The 22781-nt window shown below is 39.7% G+C and overlaps 1 pseudogene; it reads right to left on the bottom strand.

Annotated features, from left to right (window-relative positions):
* Positions 1 to 6439: 6439 nt before the first annotated feature.
* Positions 6440 to 6607, bottom strand: LOC148374934 (U2 spliceosomal RNA; annotated as a pseudogene).
* Positions 6608 to 22781: the final 16174 nt, after the last annotated feature.

Raw genomic sequence — 22781 nt, 5'->3', positions numbered from 1 at the left:
TGTCTTTGTAACGTGCTAAGTGTCTGGCACTTAGGACTAATTAGTCATCAGCAGACGTATAATGTTTTATGATGACATTCTAATCCGGGCCGTGAGAACATTACAAGGCCTGGTCTTCTGATCCACATAACAATGTAAGCAACCAGATCTTTTCCGTAAACAGTGCTTGAAAAATGGAGTCTGACGGAAATAAAATAAAAGTAGACGAGCCAGTATAGTTTTATTGATAGAATTTATCAGGTTTTTTTCCATGGATTTGTTTTTTTTTATAGTGAGGTGCCATATTGATTTTCATATGGCCACGGTTAAGGCTCCAGTAAAGCACATCCAGCCATAACTTTGTTACAAAAACATCAGCACAACAGGATGAATTTTGATGGCCTTGTGCAGGCTACTTGCACCCGCTGCCATTTAACACCTGAATACCAAGGCCACACAGGGTTAAATAATTAAGACATCATTTTCATTAGATAAGCCACTTGAGCTAATCACGGCAAGCTCTCGTGAAGTGACTAAGTCAAAAACATAATTAGTTCTGCAGAGGGTTTGTAATGACTGCAGCTGCAGGGACTTTACTGTTTTTGTCACAAACAGTCAAAACCTTTACCAGGCCACTGTAAGATGACTCCAACATGAATTTTATGCCTTGCCGACAGGCAATCGTGTCCCACAAGTACATTAAACATTAACCGCAAAGAGGCCTGGGGTTGCCTGTTGCTATCAAAAGCCTTGCAGTTGGGAATTGTAGAAGGATCGATCGTGTTCGAGCTTCACACATGCAGGACTTGTTCCCTCAGGTGAGAAACAGAGCAGATTCTGATCTGATCCCTTCATCAGGCGATATGTTGCGCCCGCCCTTCGACCTGGAGGATTTAGCAGTTTCTGAAATATGTGTCTGTGTCCTCATCTTTTCCATTTGAAACGAGCAGTTTAAGATTTTGGATGAATTCCATGAAGGGATTGGCCTGAAGCGTATGAAACAAATCAATGTAACCTCTCTAGATTTAACCAATAAACATCAATTAATAATGTTTGCTACTTAAAGTACAGTTTTTAGAAAACCTGCAAAACTTCAAGCCACAGATCCAGCCAAATGAAAATATACTTCACACAACTCTGAAAGCCAACCCCAGGAACTTATTGTCACATTGCTGGATTTCAGGCTTATAACTTAAAGCTAAAAAAGAATTTTACACACACACAAATATATATATATATATATATATATATATATATATATATATATATATATATATATATATATATATATATATATATATATATATATATATATATATATATATATATATATATATATATGTATATATATATATATATATATATATATATATATATATATATATATCCATCCAATTATCTGAACCGCTTATCCTCAGTAGGGTCGCTGGGGGTTCTGGAACCCATCCCAGCTATCTTCGGGCAGTGGGCAGGGGACACCTTGAACTAGTTGCCAGCCAATCGCAGGGCACACAGAGACAGCCAACTCACTCGCTTATTCACGCCTTAGGAATATTTGAACCGGCCAATTAACCTGACATGCATGTTTTTCGATTGTGGGAGGAAACCCACAAGAGCACGGGGAGAACATGCAAACTCCACACAGGAGGTTCGATCTCATGGCCTCAGAACTGTGCCGCACACGCGCTAACCACTGCGCCGCCATGTTCAAGGATGTGTCAACATATAGAGACTTGTGGCTGTGATCACAAAAGTATGTTTTACTATGGATCAACTCAAAGGTGGCCAATAATATTGCAACACAAACTTTTCACTGTTTTTAGTTGTAGGTACAAAATCAAATTTGGAATACGATTGTTTTTTCATGATTGTGTTTCACATGTCGTTGATTCTTTGATTCTTCTTAAATATTTTAATTTGTTTTTTTGGTTTGAACAAATTTATTGACACTAATAACAGAAAAAAATCATGACAATCTCAACAGCAATTAAGCACATTCACAATATTATATTTCAATATGACGTTTTTAACAGCAAACACAATGTGAGGTTTGAACAACCCTTCTCGAAAATCTTAATAGCAATCAAGCATATTCACAATTTCATTATATAACATCTTTGTTAGTGTCAATAGATCCGTCCAGGCCAAATACGGCAATATGTCAACAAGTTATTGGGGGGCGGGGGATAATACTTTTGCAAAGCACTGTATAAATGCAGCTACCGGATGATTTAGACTCTCTTTAAAAAATATAATATGTCGTTCACTGGTCCACAACCTTTCCTGTACCTCGGACCGGTCTTCTGGCTCTGCCTAATAATAACATTAGTGATAATAACAATAACAAATTCAAAGTGTTTCTTGTCATATGCACAGTAAAGAACCACAATTCCCTGCACAATGCAATTCTTACTTTGCTGTCCACACAGTTGCCAACTATTAGAACTAAGAAACTTTGAGTTTTGAAAGTGACTGTAGTGCAAACATAGACCAAGTATGTTCCAGTTTAAAGTGTCTGTAGTGCAATAAGGTGTCTGTAGTGTGCTGAACGTGTCTGTGGTGTATTGTTGGATCAGCAGCCGTTCAAGAGTCTAATGGCAGAGGGGTAAAAGACGGGTAGTCTGTATTTCACACTCCTGTACATCCATCCTGAGGGCAGAGGTGTAAACAGTTTCTGTTGTTGGTGGGTGGGGTGATCTAATGATGAAGAGAGGGCAGTGGAGTCCTTGTGATCCTCTGGGCGTTGTTAACCAATCTCTGCAGGCGTTTGCAGTCCATGGCTGTGATACTGCTGTACCAAACAGTGATGCAGCAGGTCAGGATGCTCTCCACGATGCAGCTGAAGAAGTTGCTGAGGATCTTGCTTGACATGCCAAACTTCCTTAGCCTTCTCAGGAAGTACAGTTGCTGTTGAGCTTTCCCTGACCAGCTGTGTGGTGTTGAGGGTCCCTGTAAGGTCCTCAGTGATGTGCACAGCGAGGTACTTAAAGCTGCTCACCCGCTCTACTTAAAGCTCCCGGATAGTGGCTGGTGAGGTCTCCTCCCCTTCCTCATTTCCACCATCATCTCCTTTGTCTTGTCTGTATTGAGGGTGAGGTTTTTGTCCTTGCACCATGTCACCAGACTTGTCACTTCCCTACTGTGGGCCGTGATTCGCCTGATCACTGCAGTGTCGTCGGTGAACTTCAGGATGATGTTTGTTGTCCTTGTTGGAGGCTTTGCATTCGTGCGTGAAGAGGTTGGAAAGGATTGGGCTACGGAATTCCTGTGTTGGTGGTGATGCTGGCTGATGTCCTATTTCCATTTCTGACGGACTGGGGTCTGCAAGTCCGAAAGTCCAGGAGTCAGTCGCAGAGGGTGGGGTGCAAACCGATTGTAAGTAGTTTGTGGGTGAGTTCATGGGGGATTACTATGTTAAAAGCGGGGCTGTCATCTACAAAGAGCATCCTGATGTCTTTGTTTTCCAGGTAGGGAATGATGAAGAATAGCTGTGATGGCATCTGAGGTGGATCTGTTGGAAACAATAACAATAATATCAATAATAAAAAATTTCAGCAAGCCTATATTCACTGTGTAATTACTAGACCACTAGGGATATAGATGACAAAGGATTATCTCATTATGTTCTGGTTCAGTTCCTGCAGTCCCGGTTCCACTCTCCCCTCTCATTGGTAAATTTCTGTTTTGGTTATTTAATAAACGCCCCATACTGGGATGTCATCACATCCTTGTATTTTTGTGTCCTTGTGTCCTGCATTTTGGGTCTGTCCGACATCACGTGACACGTTATCACACTTTTTTTAGTCACGGTAAGGTAAAGAAAGCAAAATGCAAAAATGCACAACAAGGGAAAAAAACTCTTTGGTATATCTGATGATGAATCGGACTTTGAAGGATATTAAAATATTGTAAATTTAATTTCGTCATTGTGTTCATAGTTTACATTGTTAATAAATTATTTTAATTATGGCTCCACGTATTCAACTAAAAATCGTGTAATGATGAGATCAAATCTGAAGTCCCAAGTCACCTACACGCATAGTGGTCTAATGGATACAATTTGACACTCTTGTACTTGTGATTCCATTGCATCAAACGTTGTGCTAATGTGGTCAGTGATATTATTTGACTGAACTGTTGCCTGAATACAGTAATGTCCTAGTGAGTATAGGTTTTATAGAAATCCGAACAATGAAAAGAAATTGCCTTTTTTAATCTTGAAAAATAAAATAAATCAAAATCACATTAAGTGAATCATAAGTGTATGCCGTTTAAATAATATGTAAGACTTTAACACTTGGTGAAAAATGTTTTACCCTCGTACCTGAAACAATCTACTTGCTGCATCACTCTTGTGTCATGATAAATCAGAACTCCTTGTTGGTTGCTCCTATCTCTTTTTGTGTTTGCCTTGTGTCCATTTCCATTTTGGTCAGTACCCGATAAATTCTCCATAGGGTCTAATGTGTTGGCAGCCAGTCAACACCGTGAGGCTTGTTTGTGGGCATCAAACCATGACGAATGTGTAATTTTGTTTAAAATAACCATAGAATCGGGATACATTGTTTTAAATCCAAAATATCTTAGATAGATAGATAGATAGATAGATAGATAGATAGATAGATAGATAGATAGATAGATAGATAGATAGATAGATAGATAGATAGATAGATAGATAGATAGATAGATAGATAGATAGATAGATAGATAGATAGATAGATAGATAGATAGATAGATAGATAGATAGATAGATAGATAGATAGATAGATAGATAGATAGATAGATAGATAGATAGATAGATAGATAGATAGATAGATAGATAGATAGATAGATAGATAGATAGATAGATGTAAATAGATATATATGTATACCGGAGCCATTTTCCCCTAGTAGGAGGTGGCTAGAGTCAAGAACAAATTCCTGACTCTTTCTGGGAGATTGATACAGAGGAGGGGATTCCCAGCCCCATCGCTCAACCCAACTGATGTGGTGGGAGTCATTAGGTGACCAAACCCCCCAATTCCAACCCCTTATGCCGAGCGCCAAGCAGGGAGGTAATGAGTACCAATGTTGTAAGTCTTAGGTATGACTCGACCGAGGCTTGAACCAGTAACCTCCCAGTCTCGGAGCGGGCGCCCTACCCCCAAGGCCACTTACTTGATGTTAAATTCAAAACCTCAAAGTTGGGTTATTAAACATTTTTTGGAATTATATTAGTTTGAATTAGAGAGAAATACATCTTTTGTCAAAGTCTAAGAAAATGTTAAACATTTATATTCTATGTAAACAAATGTATCCTTTACAAACAAGACACCGCAACAAGACACCGCATATACCAATGGAGGTAATGATGCGCATTGATTCTCCACAAAAAAAAAAATCATTATTCAACAAAAAATGTTTAACTAAATAAAGCATGTGTTCAAACAACTTGAACATGTTGTATACGTTATGTTGTTCCCAAAAAGCTGTAAATTTATGTCAATTTCATTTAAAAGCTATTGCAGGACAGGTATCTGAAATCGTTTATCAACTTTGGTAACTTGGTTAGTTAAGTTTTTTATCCTAATCCAAATCCAAATATGTTTATTTATGTATATTTTTCCCAAAGGGAAATTGTATTTTTTTAACAACTAGGTGTCGCTGTATTGTGTACAATACAAACTATGGTGACTTAAAGTGACCAAACAACATCATTTTTTCCCACTTTTTTTTTTGCCCTGGCTTTCGCAACATTTGTGGGTTTTGGGTACCCGACGCCGAAAGATGGCCAAAGATTGTGTCAGCTCCCTCTAGGTGAGGCTTATATGATTTCAGAATTTTCTATGGATGGGTAATTTTTTTTTAAATTACAATTTTTGCTATAATTTATGTATTATTCCGTATTATTTAAATAAATATCGTTTTATTTTTTAAAATGAAGTGTTTTTACCAATAGGGGACGCTAGATAATACACACTGTCCTGTCAACATTTTTACCATATGTCTTCTTCTTTTCTCTGATGGAACAACTGTACAGACGTGTTGTATGATGTCTTGTACAGGATTCACTTTTAACGATCTTTTAAGGTGACGTAATCATGTTTTAACAAATAACCACTATTAAAGATCTTTGTCCTGGTGTAGCAGCCATAGTTTCTGATCCAAAATGGCCGACCGGCTAATCTGCAAACACATATTGCAAACACATATCATAAAGCGTGACATCGTTATCAAGTATTAATAAGTCACTGTAAGTTAGAACTGCAATTTGTCAGGATAAAAGTGACATTGTTTTATACAAAGATATGTGGGGGGGGGGATTTTTTTAAGGGTTATTGTTCTATCTTCTTTATTCATTATCCATTATCTGTTATCGGTCAGTTCATAATACGCTACAAAGCCTAGGAGCCGGGAGTCTTACTCTCAGCCAAAAGGCCTTCAAGCTAAGGTCCTAGCCTCAAAGCCTTGCTGCGATCATTGCGAATGCACCGTGCCCGGAGGTACTGCAATACCGGGCCGATGTGTGGAGTGGACATGGCAAGCTCTTATTCCATCTCCGGATTGCAAAAATCAACTACATGTCGAAGGCCTGCATCACCTTCATTGTTCTCATATGCAATTTCAGAACCACAGTTGACATAGATATGTAGTAGTTTTCTCACTGATCTCAAAATTCAGTTTCAAGATTTACACAACTATTTTTTTTACATTTCTTTGGGTTTACGATATTTTAGACTCAGAGTAGTGTTATGCTGGAAATGCAGAGGGCTCTTGTGTAGGCAAGGTAAATCTTTCAGCAGTGTGTCAAGAGTCACTGTCCATCCGCTGGTTGGTCTCAAAGTGGGTTTCTTCACAAAAGGACTTCACCGAATTCAAGCCATCTTTCTGACCCTCTGCTGCATCAGCAAACGGCAAAACCCCTTTACAATCTCCCTGGCTGCTCCACCTCTGGCCTCTTCTGCCCCAAAAAACACTTTAAACAGAAATGCCCACCATCTTGCTGTGGAAGTTTGGCTCTGCAGCAACGGCCACAGCAGGGGCTTAACCTGCCTGACTGCAGCCACCCGTGCGTGAATGTTCACAGATGGCTTGCGGGAGGTGGGTAAGGGGTGGCATGGGATAAATCAGTGCAAAGAAGGGAAGATGCCAACTAATGATAACTGCAAGAAAACAAACAATGTGAATCAGATACAGATTCAATGTAGATGGCTCAAGAGATGACTGTCCTCTGGTGATGAGTCATAAATCAGTGATGGAGAGTTGATGGAGATTGTTGAAAATAAATATCAAAATGTACCGTTTACCAAATTGTTCGAATTAGTTATCTGACTCCAATGACCAAACACAACCTACATACATCCAACAATTTATGCGCGCTTGTTTCTTGAGGGAAAAATGATGAGGAAAGCCGACATTTGCACACAGGGGCAGATTTATTTTCCCTAACAAAAGAACTAAGAAATCGAAGACAGCAGAAGAAGCAACAATGGAGTCTCTGGGAATCCTTTTTATGAAGTCCTTTAGCTTTCTCCTATTGGCCATCTTCTCCCCGCATAATGGTGTGCCGGCTCCTCCCATGGGCGTGCCAAGGAAGCCCAAGGTGGCCTTCATAATCTCATAGACGAGCGTCTTGATGTCTGGCTTCCTCTAAACAACACCTGGCCTTTCTGCGTAAACAGCGTCTGGGTATGCTGATTATCTTATCAGCAGTACGTCCTGTTCCTGTAAACAACCTCTTCCACCACTTATGCCTGCCCTGAACTTTCACTGCTCAGTTCAATTCAGTAAATAACTATGGCATTAAACTCAATAAATGTAACTTGTATTCTCATCTCTCATTCTCATTAGCCGTACCGCTTATCCTCATTAGGGTCGCCGGGGGGCTGGAGCCATCTCCGGGCAGTGGGCAGGGGACACCCTAAACTGGTTGCCAGCCAATCGCAGGGCACACGGGGACAGACAACTCACTCGCCCATTCACACCTAGGGACAATTTGGACCGACCAATTCACCTGAAATGCATGTTTTTGGAATGTGGGAGGAAACCGGAGTGCCCGGAGGAAACCCACGCAAGCACGGGGAGAACATACAAACTCCGCACAGGAAGTCTGGAGCTGGATTTGAACCCACGCAGGAGGTTCCCATGACATGAACTGTGCCGCACAAGCGCTAACCACTGCGCCGCCGTGATGAGAGATGAGACAAAAAAATAAGTGAAAAACAAAAAACAATAACCATGGGTTTAACTTGTATTCAATCGTATAAAATCCTTTATAGTCAAATGTATAAAATCCTTCAAGATATGCTGGCCTAGACCTCTCCCTTTCTCTCTCTGTCTTTCTCTTTCTTGAAGGGGCTGGAGCAAAGTACCGTATTTTATGAACTATAAAGCGGATAATTGCAAGGTTGATTTAATTTCTTCCCGAATTTGCCACTCCGAAAAAACAAAAAACAAAAAAAAACATATATATATATATATATATATATATATATATATATATATATGTATATATATTTATATACATTTCCTTGATCCAGGTAAATGTAATAAAACGTAAGCAGAGCACATTACTTTCTAATTTGATAAACTAAGTACCAACATTAAACTTTTGTCAGAATTTCAAATTATGAGTTTGTACAAGGCAGCAAGGCGGCGCAGTGGTTAGCGCGTGTGCAGCACAGTTCTTAGGTCATGAGATTGAACCTCCTTTGCAGAGTTTGCATGTTCTCCCGTGCTCGCGTGGGTTTCCTCCGGGCACTCCATTTTCCTCCCACTTTCCAAAAACATGCATTTCAGGTAAATTGGCTGGTCCAAATTGTCTCTTGGTGTGAATCAGCGAGTGAGTTGTCTGTCTCTGTGTGCCCTGCGACTGGCTGGCAACCAGCTCAGGGTGTCCCCTGCCCACTGCCAAAAGACAGCTGGGATGGGCTCCAGCACCGCCGCGAGCCTACTGAGGATAAGCGGTGCAGATAATGGATGGATGGATGGATGGAGTTTATACACCTGCATTGGTATCAATTAGTAGCGATTCATTCTGCCATGATGCTGGAAATGATCCGACCTGAACTTTTTCAATTCTGTGCCGTTTGTGGTCTGAGTCATTGCACGACCCGGTTTTTCCAATTTCCTGTTTGCAGCCATCTCCAATATTGTGTTCAAATGTCAGGTAGCAGCTGCTGGTGCCTCGACATCGCGGCCTGCGTTCATAAATCTGAGCTAATTCCCCACCTATTTCCCGTGGTATATAAATCTTCCGATTCGCCAGAGCGCTGGTCCCTTGATGAATGGTCAACAGGCCGTACCGGATGCCAAGCATGCATGCGCCCACTTGGACATGCCTTTCACATACAAACACACACACACACACACACATGCACACACACACACACGTGCAAAGACAAAATCACTTTTTGCAATATTAAATTCAGTGACCTTAAGTCATGATTTCCTTTTCTACTACTTATCTAAAAATAATGGAAGTGTAATTTTTATTTGCCTGAATTATTCCATTTATAATACAGCTAATAGCAAAATAAGTCAAAAAACAGCTGTCAAACTGACACCCGCACCACTGCAGATTTGCTTTCTTGTATTGAGAGCAAATTCTTGAAAGGGGTTTTCAAGTTCCTAGGAATTACAATACTAGAGGCTATCATAGCTGTTTCAAGGGCAGAGGGGGCAAGAATTGACTGAACAGAACCATATTCAGCATTACAGTATAATTTAACACAAGAACAAATTTCCACAAACTAATGGCTCAAACTAAAAATGTTTACCACCTATCTACTTATGATGTTAGGGATGATGGATGTAAATGGGTTTGCGTGAATAGCTTACTAACAGATGTGATCCTTGAACTTTGCTTATATCAAAATAATTTGGTTGTGTTCAGGTAAGAGCTGGGAATTGATGAAAAGGTCCGCAGTGGTCTGAGATAAAAACAAACAAAAGGCATATGTGTAATTTTTTTTTCTTCATATTTCTCAAAAATATCCTTCTAGATGAATGACCGCTTGTTTAAAGAGCTAGGGGTGAGCTGATCAATTGAAATATCGATACTATCAGTACTAAGCAATTACTTGGATCCAATCAATACTACTGCACTGAGATCGATACTTCTCTCTCCAACAAATTTCCTTTAAGTGCAGTTTCTCTATGTACAACCTCAGCAAAAAGTATGGAATCACCATTGTTGGGCAAGCCCTTACTCAGACATTTAAATTGGTCGAAAAAAACTCACATAAATCAATCGTAAGGTAATTCCAAAGGGCAGGGGTCAGTAAATGTTAATTATATGGGGCAGGGAATAAATATGGAATCAGTGCATTTTGAGTAGAAAATAAGGATACATCCTGTCAAATTCCTTTGCTTAATTGGGCACCTGGCTTAGATGAAGTCTGCTCGTTAGTTAGCAGTTAAAGAAAGTGCAGTTATCACACCTTGGAGGGCTCCTGGACTAAGTGGATTGGCAAAAAATATGGCTCCAACAAGAGAGATGTCTCTTGATATCAAAGACGGGGTCGTCAAACTTCTTGAAGAAGGTAACTCTAGTCGTATGGTTGCCAAAGATGTGGGCTGTTCACAGTCAGGTGTATCGAAGACTTGGACCAAGTACAAGCACCATGGAAGGATGTTAAAGTCAAGCGTACTGGTCGGCCAAAGAAGACATGTAGGCTTCAAGACAAACTAGTAAAGACCATATTTCTTGAAAACAGAAAATGCTTAACAAACAAATGAAGAGGAAATAGGAGGAGGTTGGAGTCAATGTATGTGACAGAACTATGCAAAATCGCTTACAAGAAATGTGGTTTCCATACAGGAAAGCTACAAGGAAACCACCGTTGACGCTTAAACAGAAGATAACAAGACTGCAATGGGCTAAGTAGAGGCAATCATGGATTGTGGCTGACTAAATGAAGGTTATCTTCAGTGATGATGTGGGGCTGCGTGTCAGGCAATGGCACTGGGCTGACGGCTGTGGTCAGATTTGCAATAAATGTTGACATTTTGGACAGCTTTCTATTCCTTCAATTGAAAAAATGTTTGGGGATGATGAACTCATTTTCCAAGATGACTACGCATCATGCAACAGAGCAAAAACTGTGACAGCATCCCTTGGAGAAAGACGCAGCCAGTCAATGTCGTGGCCTGCAAATAGCCCAGATGTCAACTCAATTGAAAACCTGTGGTGGATATTGAAAAAATGGTCCACAGCAAGGGTCCGACCTTCAAGGATGATTTGGCAACTGCATTCAAAGAGAGTTAGCACCAAATTGATAAAGAATACTGTTCGTCACTCATAAAGCCAATGTCCCAGAGACTATAAGCTGTCATAGAAGCCAAAGGTTGTGCAACTAAATACCAGTGATATGTTTTGATTGTTATTTCTTTATCTGTTTTTGATGTTTCCATTTTTTTCTCAGAATGGAGTGATTCCATATTTATTTCCCTGCAGTTGCTCTATAAAAGCAACATTTACTAACCGTTGCAATGTTATTTTTAAATTTATTTTAGTGTGTCTGAATGCCAATGTGTTGCAATTTAGAATGACCTCACGATCGTTTCATGTTTATGATCTGAGTTTTTTGAACAGAATAAAATGTCTGAGTGAGTTCTTGCCCAAGACCAGTGATTCCATAATTTTTGCTAGGGGTTGTAGATTGTAGATTCCTACACATTATGACTTCATACAGTATATGTGTGTATGCAAGAAGTGAGATTTACAATCATCCAAAAAGATAACACACATGATGTACTGAAGAAAGCATGTGAATTCCAAGGACGTTCAACTCGTGCTGTTTGGTGATTGATTAGATTCAACAACAGAAACATAAACATCGTTTCAAATGTTTTTTTAGGAAGGGTACCAAGTTTACTGAAGCTTCATGATAAGCAAAGTCTAAGAGTTTTTGGTGCCACAAGCCACTAAACTGCTATCTTGTTCCGAGCAGCCGCTTCACTAAGATTTCCTGATTACCAAGTCCATCCCAAACGATGCTTGACGGCTTCAGCACCTACCAATCATCCTCCATCTCCGTATCCTCGTCGCCAAAGCATGGCGGCGATGCGAGAGACACAAGGTGAGGTTGTCAGGCGCCAGAAACACTCCTTCAAAGAGACGCTGACATCGTCCCGGTGCACTCGGGGCATGTGTCCATTACTTTGAGGAGCTCATCAAAGTATGACAGATAACATCGGTCCGGATATAAAGCATGCTGCGACACTTTTCCATTGCAGCTTTCAGACTACACAGGACAGGTGATGACGGAGTCGCTGTCCATCAAGCTAAAGGGCAAAAGCAGGTTTGGGAGGTAAAAACCCGGCGGTAGTCATTTGAGTTGAATGTTTTGCTCGATGATTAAAGCTTGGACTCATGTTGTAAAATATTTCATTTGACAACTAACGTGAAATGATTATCATGATTACCCTCTTATTACCCTCTAATGATTTTCCTAAAGGAGTTTAAGTAAAAATCACATGCCTTATACAATGCAACCAAACACCTTGTTAATTTGGCATATTTTTAAAAGTAAACTTTAAAATATTTTAAATGTAATATCAGTAGTATAGAATGCGCAAAACTATCTGAGCAAGATTAACTCCAGAATTGAATATGTCATTCAGATTTATTTTATATTGGGGTATATTGTTATCGTGCTAAAAGTCCTCCATCTCTAACAAAACCTAAAATATTTTGTGATAAAGATGAGCAAAGCTATTACTTTTTAAACGAATATACATGTACCTGTAAAGGTACACAAATAAACTCCAGGGGGATGTAATACTTTAAAATATACTTACAAAGAAAATGTGATATTTAGGGACAATGGGATTATTGAATATTGTCATTATCCATCTATCCATTTTCTGCACCGCTCATCCTCTCTAGGGTCGGAGTGTACCGTCATTATTTCAGGGAAATAAAACATTGATGCATAAAGTAGATGCAATATTCAAAAGTCTTCTCATTTTTAATTTTTAACTAATTTTAATATTATTTTTTGGAACAGGTATTTATTATGACCATCTACACTGCAAAAAAAGAAATGTTGCCAACCCGGCAAATACGTTTGGTAATTTTAAGGATTATTTTCTTATTTTACGATTGTCTCACTTATTTTTCAAATAAATCAGCACATTCAAGATTTGCCTTTATAAATCATTGATTGTTCGTATCAGCAATTTTAGTTAAATATATCATATAGCAGACAAACACAGTGAGAAGTGAAATGAAGTTCATAGGATTTACAGAAAGTGTGCAATAATTGCTTAAACAAAAGTAGGCAGGTGCATACATTTGGGCACCCTTGTTGTTTTATTGATATGAATACCTTTGGAACACAGAATTTGTTTGATAAGCTCATTGAACCTTGACCTACATACACAGGTGAAGCCAATCATGAGAAAGAGTATTTAAGGCAGCCAGTTGCAAGTTGTTCTCCTCTGTATCTTCTCTGAAGAGTGGCAACATGGGAGCCTCAGGACTACTGTCAAATGACCTGAAAAAAAAGATTATGCAACATCATGGTTGAGGGGAAGGATACAAAAAGGGAGCTCAGAGATTTCAGATGTCAGTTTCCACTTTGAGGAACATAGTGAGAAAATGGAAGCACACAGGCACAGTTCTAGTTAAAGCCCAGAGTGGCAGGCAAAGAAAAATCTCAGATAAGCAGAGGCGAAGGATGGTGAGAACAATCAAACTCAACCCACAGACCTGCTCCAAAGACCTACAACATGATCTTGCTGCAGATGGTGTCATTGCGCATCGTTCAACTATTCAGCGCACTTTGCACAAAGAGATGCTGTATGAGAGAGTAATGCAGCAGAAGCCTTTTCTGCGCACATGCCACAAACAGAGTCGCTTGAGGTATGCACGCCCCGGGCGTCCGGACAGACGTTATTTCAAACACACACACACACACACACATATATATATATATATATATATATATATATATATATATATATATATATAGGGGGTGACTCAACATAAAACGTAGCAAAATCGAGATCAAATACTCTTTAGTACAATGCAAGCTTTTATCTCATCGGGGGTACTCAAATCCATCACAGGAGGCACAGCCACACCTTCAGGATTGTTTTTCAACTTTTAAATAACGAGTAGTGATGCTTTCGTCTGTAATCAGAGTATTTCCATCAACAGGATTTCTGTCAAGCAAGGCCAATCAACCAATAAGATCTTAAGAATTACCAAGACTATTAAAACTTTAGACGGCCATCAAATGGGGGCAGGTGTGTGCCGATTTTTATTAGATGTAATTTTAAAATGAGAAAATGTTTCTGAATAATATTATGAAAGCCAGGATATCAAAGGTAATGCACACATGCAAAGACATACAAGCTCAATTGTATGTTTTTCATTATAGGCTTCAACTGTTGATTTGGTATCTCATTACCCCCCACATAGCTTTCTGGTTGTTATGTTTGGTGCACATCCAAGACTGAATCAATAACAGCCCAGCTGGTTCCGGCCAAATATTACACTCGTTTTCCCTCAATCGCTTTAAGAAGCAATCAAGTAACGATAAATTCCACACAACACATCGAAAATTAAACATAGTCTTGATGCCACATGTCGCAGGAACGTCCATAGGGACATTTTTATCATCGAATGAGAGGACACTCCTGGGGTTGATGGCTTGTGTGCAGACATCTGTTAGTCCAGACAGTCCAAGGCCAAATTAGGATAGCCAGCAAGCTGCCTGTTTACTTTCATGTCGGAGCTGGCTGACAAGTGTCCCACGGCACCGCTAAGACCCGGCTGTACCCGAGTGGCCATTGTCCAACATTTTCAAGTTCAAAAGGGGAATCAAGCTGAGTGTTTAACACATGTTTGCCAAACAGGCGAAGACGCAATTATTCAAAGTTCTTATCAGCAGCGATATAATCATTCATTCATCCATTTTCTTTACCACTTTTGCGCAATTGACTGTACTGCAACCTCTGCTGCTCTCCAGCACAGCCAAAAGGATTATGCACGATGTGTGAATTCACTCTTGTCCTTTCGAAGGAGGTGCTATTAGCGTAATGAGCAAGTGATGAGGACCACATTTTTAATTTTATTTTGATTAGTTTCCATTAATACTTTTTGAGTATAAGCTTACAATGGTGGGGCAAATATTCATTGACACTTGAAGTATGTACTTATTTATGATTATATTTTTGGATTGTGACTGAATTCCAGAAAATTGCATAAACCTCTACTTAAAAGGTGCCAAAAATGTTGACAACACACAGTATGTCACGGTTGCCATGGCGCCCAATAGGCCCCGCCCGTGTGGCGCCAGTTGCAGCTTGTTGACAGATTGGCTCCCTGTCAGTATTTAAACTCAATCCTACCAGTCCCCTTTTGTCGGTCTGTCTGCGAATCTCTGTTTTTACACGGCAAGCCCCTTTTCGCCTATCCCGTGTTTTTGCTCCCGTTTGTCTCCGGCTACGATCTGTTTGATCTTGACAACGCCTGCTCTCCCGTCCCGAATTACAGCCTGTTTTGGTCTCGACCACGTGTGTTCTCCCGTCCCAAATAACGACCCGTTTTTGATCTTGACCATGTCTACTCTCCTCTTCTGGCTTTTGACTTGTTTCCGATCCCGATCATGTTTTTGCTCATCTATCTACTGACCGTTTTTTTCCGTTCCCGACACCGCCATCGCTCGCCACGGAAATACCACGTCCGCGTCTGAGCAACCTGCTCCCTCGACCAGCGATCTCCGGATCGTGTGTGCAATCTTTTCCCTTCTTCCCAATAAAACTGTGGTTAACGTTACGCGAGTGGGTCCTGTTCCCGTTCTGGTCCTGTCACAGTATGTAACATAGCGCTGCTTTTAGAAAACATTAATGTCAATTAAAGCAATACTACACAGACTGGAACAATTGCAAGAGAAAACATTTTATTGACATTTATTGAATACCTAAGAACAATAGTGAAGTATTTAATAGTTACTGGACATCCTAACTTCTGTCACGCATTGGTTGTTTGGATGTTAACTTTTAAATGCAATCTGAAGTCTGGTGCGCTTGTAAAAACATTGCTTAGCTGTTGCCTTTTATTGAGTATTAGTTTATTTTTTTGTTTTTTTCAGTTTTGCATACATAATTTGAAACTTTATAATTTGAGACTTTATAATTTGTGTCATTAGGATGTAATATAATTTCTAGATAATATAAATACAAAGTTAGTTGTTTACATCACAGGGTCAGCATGACATGTTCATTACTTAAAGTAAATTTAAAAAATGTGTTTTTAAAAAGCTAAAAAAAAAAAAGAAAATACATCATGCAGTGTAGTGTTTCTGTTACAGATCCAACATTACCCAGGTACCACACAACATAATCGATTTAAAGTGGACAAGGCCTCACCCACAAGGTTTCAGTCAAATAAGGAGATTGTGTTTTGGAATGAGGCTGTGTGGACCACTCTACTTGACTCCATCCACTGATATAATTGATGTGAAAGTGACTCACGCCATACCGGTGAACAGATACTGCACCAAAGGTTCCTACCGCCATGACAACACACTGCAGTAATACTGTAAATGTCCCTTTGGTTTTCCACCAAGTAGATACATAGATAAAACAATAGAAATTGTGTTCAATACTTTTCAAAGTAAAATAAAGTGCTCCCTCACATATATAAGGGGATGACATAACCAGCAGCAGAATCCGTATGAGGAAATGTTACTCATTGATGATCATATGATTGACAACATGAAATGTTGACCTAATTCTGATAAACCAGTTGTACTCACTAAATAATACCAAAATGCTTCGACCAAAATTAAGTCAACTTAGATGCTGGGATATATCAAAATAATTGAATTTCTGGGTGGAATTATATGCAAAACATAATGCATAAAACCTAAAAAACATATTTACATATATATTTTACAGCAATTTGCACCGTCTCACAAATAGTATTTATGACATGGAAATAGCAGCAAAATTTGAAGTGAAATTTTGATAACCTTTGAACTAGAATAAATTACAGGACAAAACATAGGTAGTTTCACTTCTATACACCGAGACACTTTGTCTTCCCTTGCTCACCCCCTGGATTTGACAAACTACCTGCCAATTAGTCCATACTTCCCTCTCAGTTGATAGGAATGATGTAGAGTTGCGGGGCACCGCCGCAGAGACCTCGAGGCGGGGAGGCCGAGATGAAATACGAGCGCCTCATCATTTCCAATGAAATGTGGGAGTCGCCTGCAACACAGTGTGCCCCTTATATTGCTCAGCCTTTGCCATATCTTGAAGAAATGCTCGAGTAAATCTCGTTTTACAATGTTTTAACTATATCGTTAAACTGTCACCGATTGTCTCAAACTATCATCCCAAAGGGGGTAATGTCGCAGATGTCAAAGCTTACACTGAGACTGATGTGATTTTAATAATCCAACAGGGGACTTCATGGGAACTTTTTTTCGTTGTGATAGCATTTTCAGCATTGTGACCATCCCAATTTTAAACCTCTAGAGCAGGCATGTCCAAAGTCCGTCCCAGGGGCCAGTAATGACCCGTGATCAAAATTTTTCCTGGCCCGCGGCCTCTGTCATAAAATTAATAATGTGTGGCCCGGCAGTAATGTAACCCGCAGTACAAAATAAATTCGTACAAAAAAACAAAATTCACCATTTTACCAGATGATGGCAGGAGCCCTTTTCGACACCTTGCCCTTGGCTTTCTGTGGGTATTTTAGCCCACCCGATTTCCTGCATGGCGACTGTAAATGAAAAGAAAATCCTGGTAAGAAATAATCAGATATGTTCCATTCAGACAGACTAACAGATCGGATACAGGTCATGTCCATGCAAGAAAAATCTGATTTCCCTGTAGAGTAAACTTAGCCTAAAAAACATCGATATCAGGGCCTTTTTTTCAAAAAATTAAAAAAAAAAGGGAATTAGATTAAAAGTGAAAAGTTGTTAACCAGAGAAAAGGCTTTATCATTTTGCTAAACATTAAGGGAATTGAGTCCTGAGATTTTTGTTGATGTTCATGAGCTCAGCATGTAAGAGAACCTGATCATAAGTGAGGAACAGTTGACAACGGCCCAATGAAGCATTACCCACCCAATCCCTCAACCCTCAACCAAAGACCCCCAGATCTTGGCAGCACCAGGGCCCGCCACCACCTAACCCGGGCAAAAGAACGTTGGAAATCTGGCATTGGATACCAAGGCAACACCCCTGAGAGGGTTGGCGATACCCCACTGAAATATACAGCTAGTTTTTTTAATTTACCAGTGGCACGTCTGCCTCAAACTTCTAAGGACTTGGGCTCAATTCTTCTTAATCACGCTTCCTGTGTAGAATTTTAAAAGTTCTCCCTGTGCCTGAGGGTGTTTTCTATAAGTACTCTGATTTCCTGCCACAATCCAAAAAAAGGTATTGCAGATGGTAAATTCAAATTGTCCCTAAGTAAGATTGGATTGCAATTAGCCCGTACACTCACAACAACATGACAGCCAGATCTTAGTAAGGCGTAAGACAGCTGTCAAAAGTGCATATCTTTGAAAAACAACTTTTACCCATAACTGTCAGACTCATACATGTTAAACTTATTTATTTGTGTGCTTTAAATGTCCACGTGAGAATAAATAAAGATTGTTTGGGAGGGAAGTTTGTATTTTATGCAAAACATAACAGTGTGAATTGTGGCTTGACAGGTCTACCGTGTCATCTGTAGCCATAGTGACAGCATCGTAGTTTGTATACCACTCAAACCCAATGTTTTACACACGTACGGGTAACATGTTGACACTTATCCACGGTGGTGATATATTTGTGTTTTTCTCTCACAATAAAACAACTTGTAACCCTTACAATGGTTTTGTTTAAAAATTGAACAATTATTATATGTAATATTATGTGATATTTTGTTGTATCCCAGTAAGGTATAGAAGCCACCATCCATGTTTACATTTGCAGTCACATCTTCTGCTTGAAGAGTTTTCAAGTGCATTTTGAAAGTTAATTTGCGCATTTGTATCCGTACAATAGCTGAAATTGTACACTAGCTAAAATTACCAAAGGTAAAAGAATGTTTTAATGCAATTCTCAATGAATTGATGTGGTTTTGAAGAGGAAATTTAGGATTGTAGTTTCTGCAGTATTTTCAAGTATATCGTGAAGTTGTAACTACTCGGTTCATCACTATTCAGTTATTGTGTGTTAATAGACAAGAAAAACAAAACTGTTTCTGAATAAATGTAGAGCAAATATTTTAAACAAACCCCTGGAGAATCTTAACTGATAATGTCCATGCCTGTGATTAACATAAGGAATTGTAATGGTTCACAACTGCATCTCAAATCTGGTATCCGTGGCCAAATAAAGTATCAGCAGCAGTAATCTAATTATCCCGCCATTAAGTGAAGGCTGCATTGGGATTAAGGACGTTAAGTACTTTGTTCCATTAGCAAGTATGACACTTATCACTGCTATCAATTCATTATTCAAATTGACACTACGATCGGTTGAAAAGACTGACGAATTATGTTGAATTCATAAAAAACGACCGCAGAGTAGAAGATATTATAAGGAGGCCCAATCTCTTAAGTAGCTTTCAACAGCTCAACCAGCATCCTCTGCAGTTGCGGATTAAATTCACATTTTTGTAAAGCCCTTAAGTCACATTTATTAAACCAACGGGTATTGCCATTCAACGCATGATCTGTGGTGAAAGTCACAGATGGCAGCGTGAGTTCTTAAGTGCTACAAAAATATTTAGGATACTAATAATGAAATGGAATGGTGGGCAATGTGTTTTTGCGTTACAATACTCTTCACCGAAATGTCTTTGGGCGGCAAGGCATGTCTGGGTTGTTTGTTGGGACATCTCACAGTGTTGCTTGTGAACATTGGCGAACAGAGGCCGGTATGAGCATACACCATCGAGTAAATATTCAAGAATAAACCCGAGACTCATGCTTGGGCACATGTCACCTGTCCTCCCTCAGCACCCCAGCACACAACCCCAATATTTATCCTTTCTCTGCTCCTCTCGTTTCATGTCATTCATTAATGGTTTCTCCCAGGCCAACAATAGCGTACTCCAGCCTTTGTTTACTGTCACTTCAATCTCACAACTCATCAAGGTCAAATCTGCTTTATTGTCAATCACCTGTCACATCCGCGAGGCTGACATTGATGTTTGGCTGTGTCAAAATCTGAAAGCCAGTGCAAAATGGGGAAAGTCGCATGACAGTCAGAGCAGTGAAAGCAGGAAATGATGAAACCGCCATGTGGACAGATGCGCTCCTGATTGAGCGCGATGAACACTGCTCCCGGGAGAAAGCTGGACAACAGGTGCAGAACGCCGAGCATTTTTTTACAGTGTTTGTGGGTGTATAGGTGTTTGCCGGTTTTCCTTTGATTGTTTTTTCTGAGTACTTTCATGGCCGGAAAATTCAGTTTGGAGAAAAAAATAACCACGGAGATTGCCGTCCCTTTTACAAAAAGCTGGAATCTAGCCATTGTAAGAGATGCAAAATTACCCCAGAGCGTCAATACCAAAATTTCCAACAGAGAAGTTAAAAAACAAAGACACCTTGTTAGGGAAAAAACTATATTACAAATCTAGCGTTTACCAAATTGTTCGGATTGGTTATCTGACTCCATTAACCAAACACAAACTTTGTTCTCCTAACAATCCATGCTCGTTTTCTTAATCTTAGGGAAACATATTGACAAGAGACAGGCTTTTCCACACAGAGGCAGATTTATTTTCTTAAATTATCTATTAAGTAAATTCCATTGAATTTTGCTAAATTATTGTCGAATTAGTCTAATTAGTCTTGTCGAGCCTCCCATATCCCGTTCTCGGATCTGAACCCCAGTCTGTCTCCCGTCTTTTTTACACGTCGGGGCGTCGGCCACCCCCAGGGGCGTGCTGACTCCTCCCCTGGGGCTGGCCAGGAGCCCCCCACCTCGTCTGACCGGTGCGTCACGAAGACCCCCAATGGGGAGGGTCAGGTGCCAACGTCACCTCCTCCTCGCCGGATGATGCCGCCACGTCTAAAGGACTCTCAACAAGCTTATCAGCTCAAAGAAATGCCAAGCGTTTATCAAAACAAGGCCTAATTCCCTCGTCAGCGCCCCGCTATCAAAATTCCCCAGCCAAAACACTCGACCTGTCCTCGACCTTCAGCCTCCTGTGAAAAATCCCGACTGCATTCAACAAATGTAATTTGTATTATATTAAATCCCTTATAGTCAAATAAATAAAATAAAAATCCTTCAACCTGAAGAAGAAAAAGAACCTGAACGTCTTGGAAGATATGAGGGAAATGTTGGTACAAAACCATCAGTTTTCAGGGGCCTTTACCGACATCTTTGTTGGAAAGTGATTGATTAGTTTTTGTGATGCTGTAACAAATGTCGTTCTCATCTGTGCACACAGCCCATTGTGGTTTCCGTAAAAGACATCTCGTTTGCTCAGTCAACAACCATAACATGATTAAATGGAACAGCTGTGCCGAGCTGCAAGAAAAAAACTCTAAAACATGGTCCAATTTACCTAAATAAACCAAGCTTGAGGATGCACTGCAGTCTAACACAAATTGCCAATGTGAGTGATAAATTAACTTAGTTTCAGTTTTATGGATTTTCTTTGAAAAGGCTGTCGAGGTTTTAAGCCACGTATCCTCAAACATGGGGCATTTTGCAATCTACCTCATTGTTTTGCCCCCTTTAGTTTTCCTTTATGTGCGTTGTCAACTCAGATATCACAGCAATACGTAAAATAATCCAGATTAATATGAATGCTTCCCAATTTTTAGTCAGAATTCCCATCCACTTTTAGTCTGGCAAATTGCATTTTCCAGACTATAAGGCGCACCTCAAAATCTTGATTTGGCTAGAAATTTCAAATTGTGCCATATTACCCGGAACTTCTAACACACCGCAGATTAAGGCAACTAATATAGAAAATGCACAATATCAATGCATCAAACTGGGTTTTTACGGTACATTATTATATCCAAAAGTTTCCACTGCCAAACGAAAAGTGAAATAATAAAGTGTACATTTAACTATAAGAGTATAGCATTTGGTAGTAGCAGTTCAAGAGTATAATAAGCAGTCAGCATTTTTTCGAATCCAGATATATCCTCCACCACAAACAATGATTAACTAGCGATTGTATTTCATATTTCAACATTCAAAATCTGGTCTCTGAATTGATTACATATTTTTGTGTACACCCTTACAGAGTAACACTCTGGTTCAAAAGGTCAGTGCAGCATGCAGCAGTTTTGTCCTCAGGGGAAAAACTCTTTAAAGTTTGTCGTCCAAACTGCTGTGTCACTAAAAGACACCAGAAACAAATTCCCTGTTGTCCCCAAGACAAAAGTCAGGCCAAGAAAATGAGATGTGCTGTGATGTTAATTTTTGATGAGTCCATACAATTATCATTTGTGTCCAGTGTCCTCGAGCTCTATCAATATGCACAGCGAACATAACACAAAACAACAGCGGCTTGCAGACCATCACCCTTTCCCGAGGGTTTACCTCGTATCTCTTTCTTCCATCAACGTGCCGGTGTGCATCTTGTCAAATTACCTGCAGCCAATAAAGTTTTACTTTAACTTTTACCATAGAAGGAAAACATTGGGGGAGAACACAATTAGGTCTTCTGCTTCATCTGGTAATAGACCAATTATCTTATCACCAAAGAATGACCTTTTCTTGAAGTTTGTTTCTACCCTAAACTAAATTAGAGGTGACACATTTGGTTCATCTAACTTGCAGCTTGTGAATTTACTATCTTTGAAGCAGACTCATGTATCTTTGTGCTTC

Source organism: Urocampus carinirostris, chromosome 1 (assembly GCF_059441175.1).
Source record: "Urocampus carinirostris isolate Australia breed hairy pipefish chromosome 1, RoL_Ucar_1.0, whole genome shotgun sequence".
NCBI classification, from domain to species: Eukaryota; Metazoa; Chordata; class Actinopteri; order Syngnathiformes; family Syngnathidae; genus Urocampus; species Urocampus carinirostris.
The sequence above is the reverse complement of the archived record's forward strand: the minus strand, read 5'-3'. Positions and strand labels throughout refer to the sequence as shown.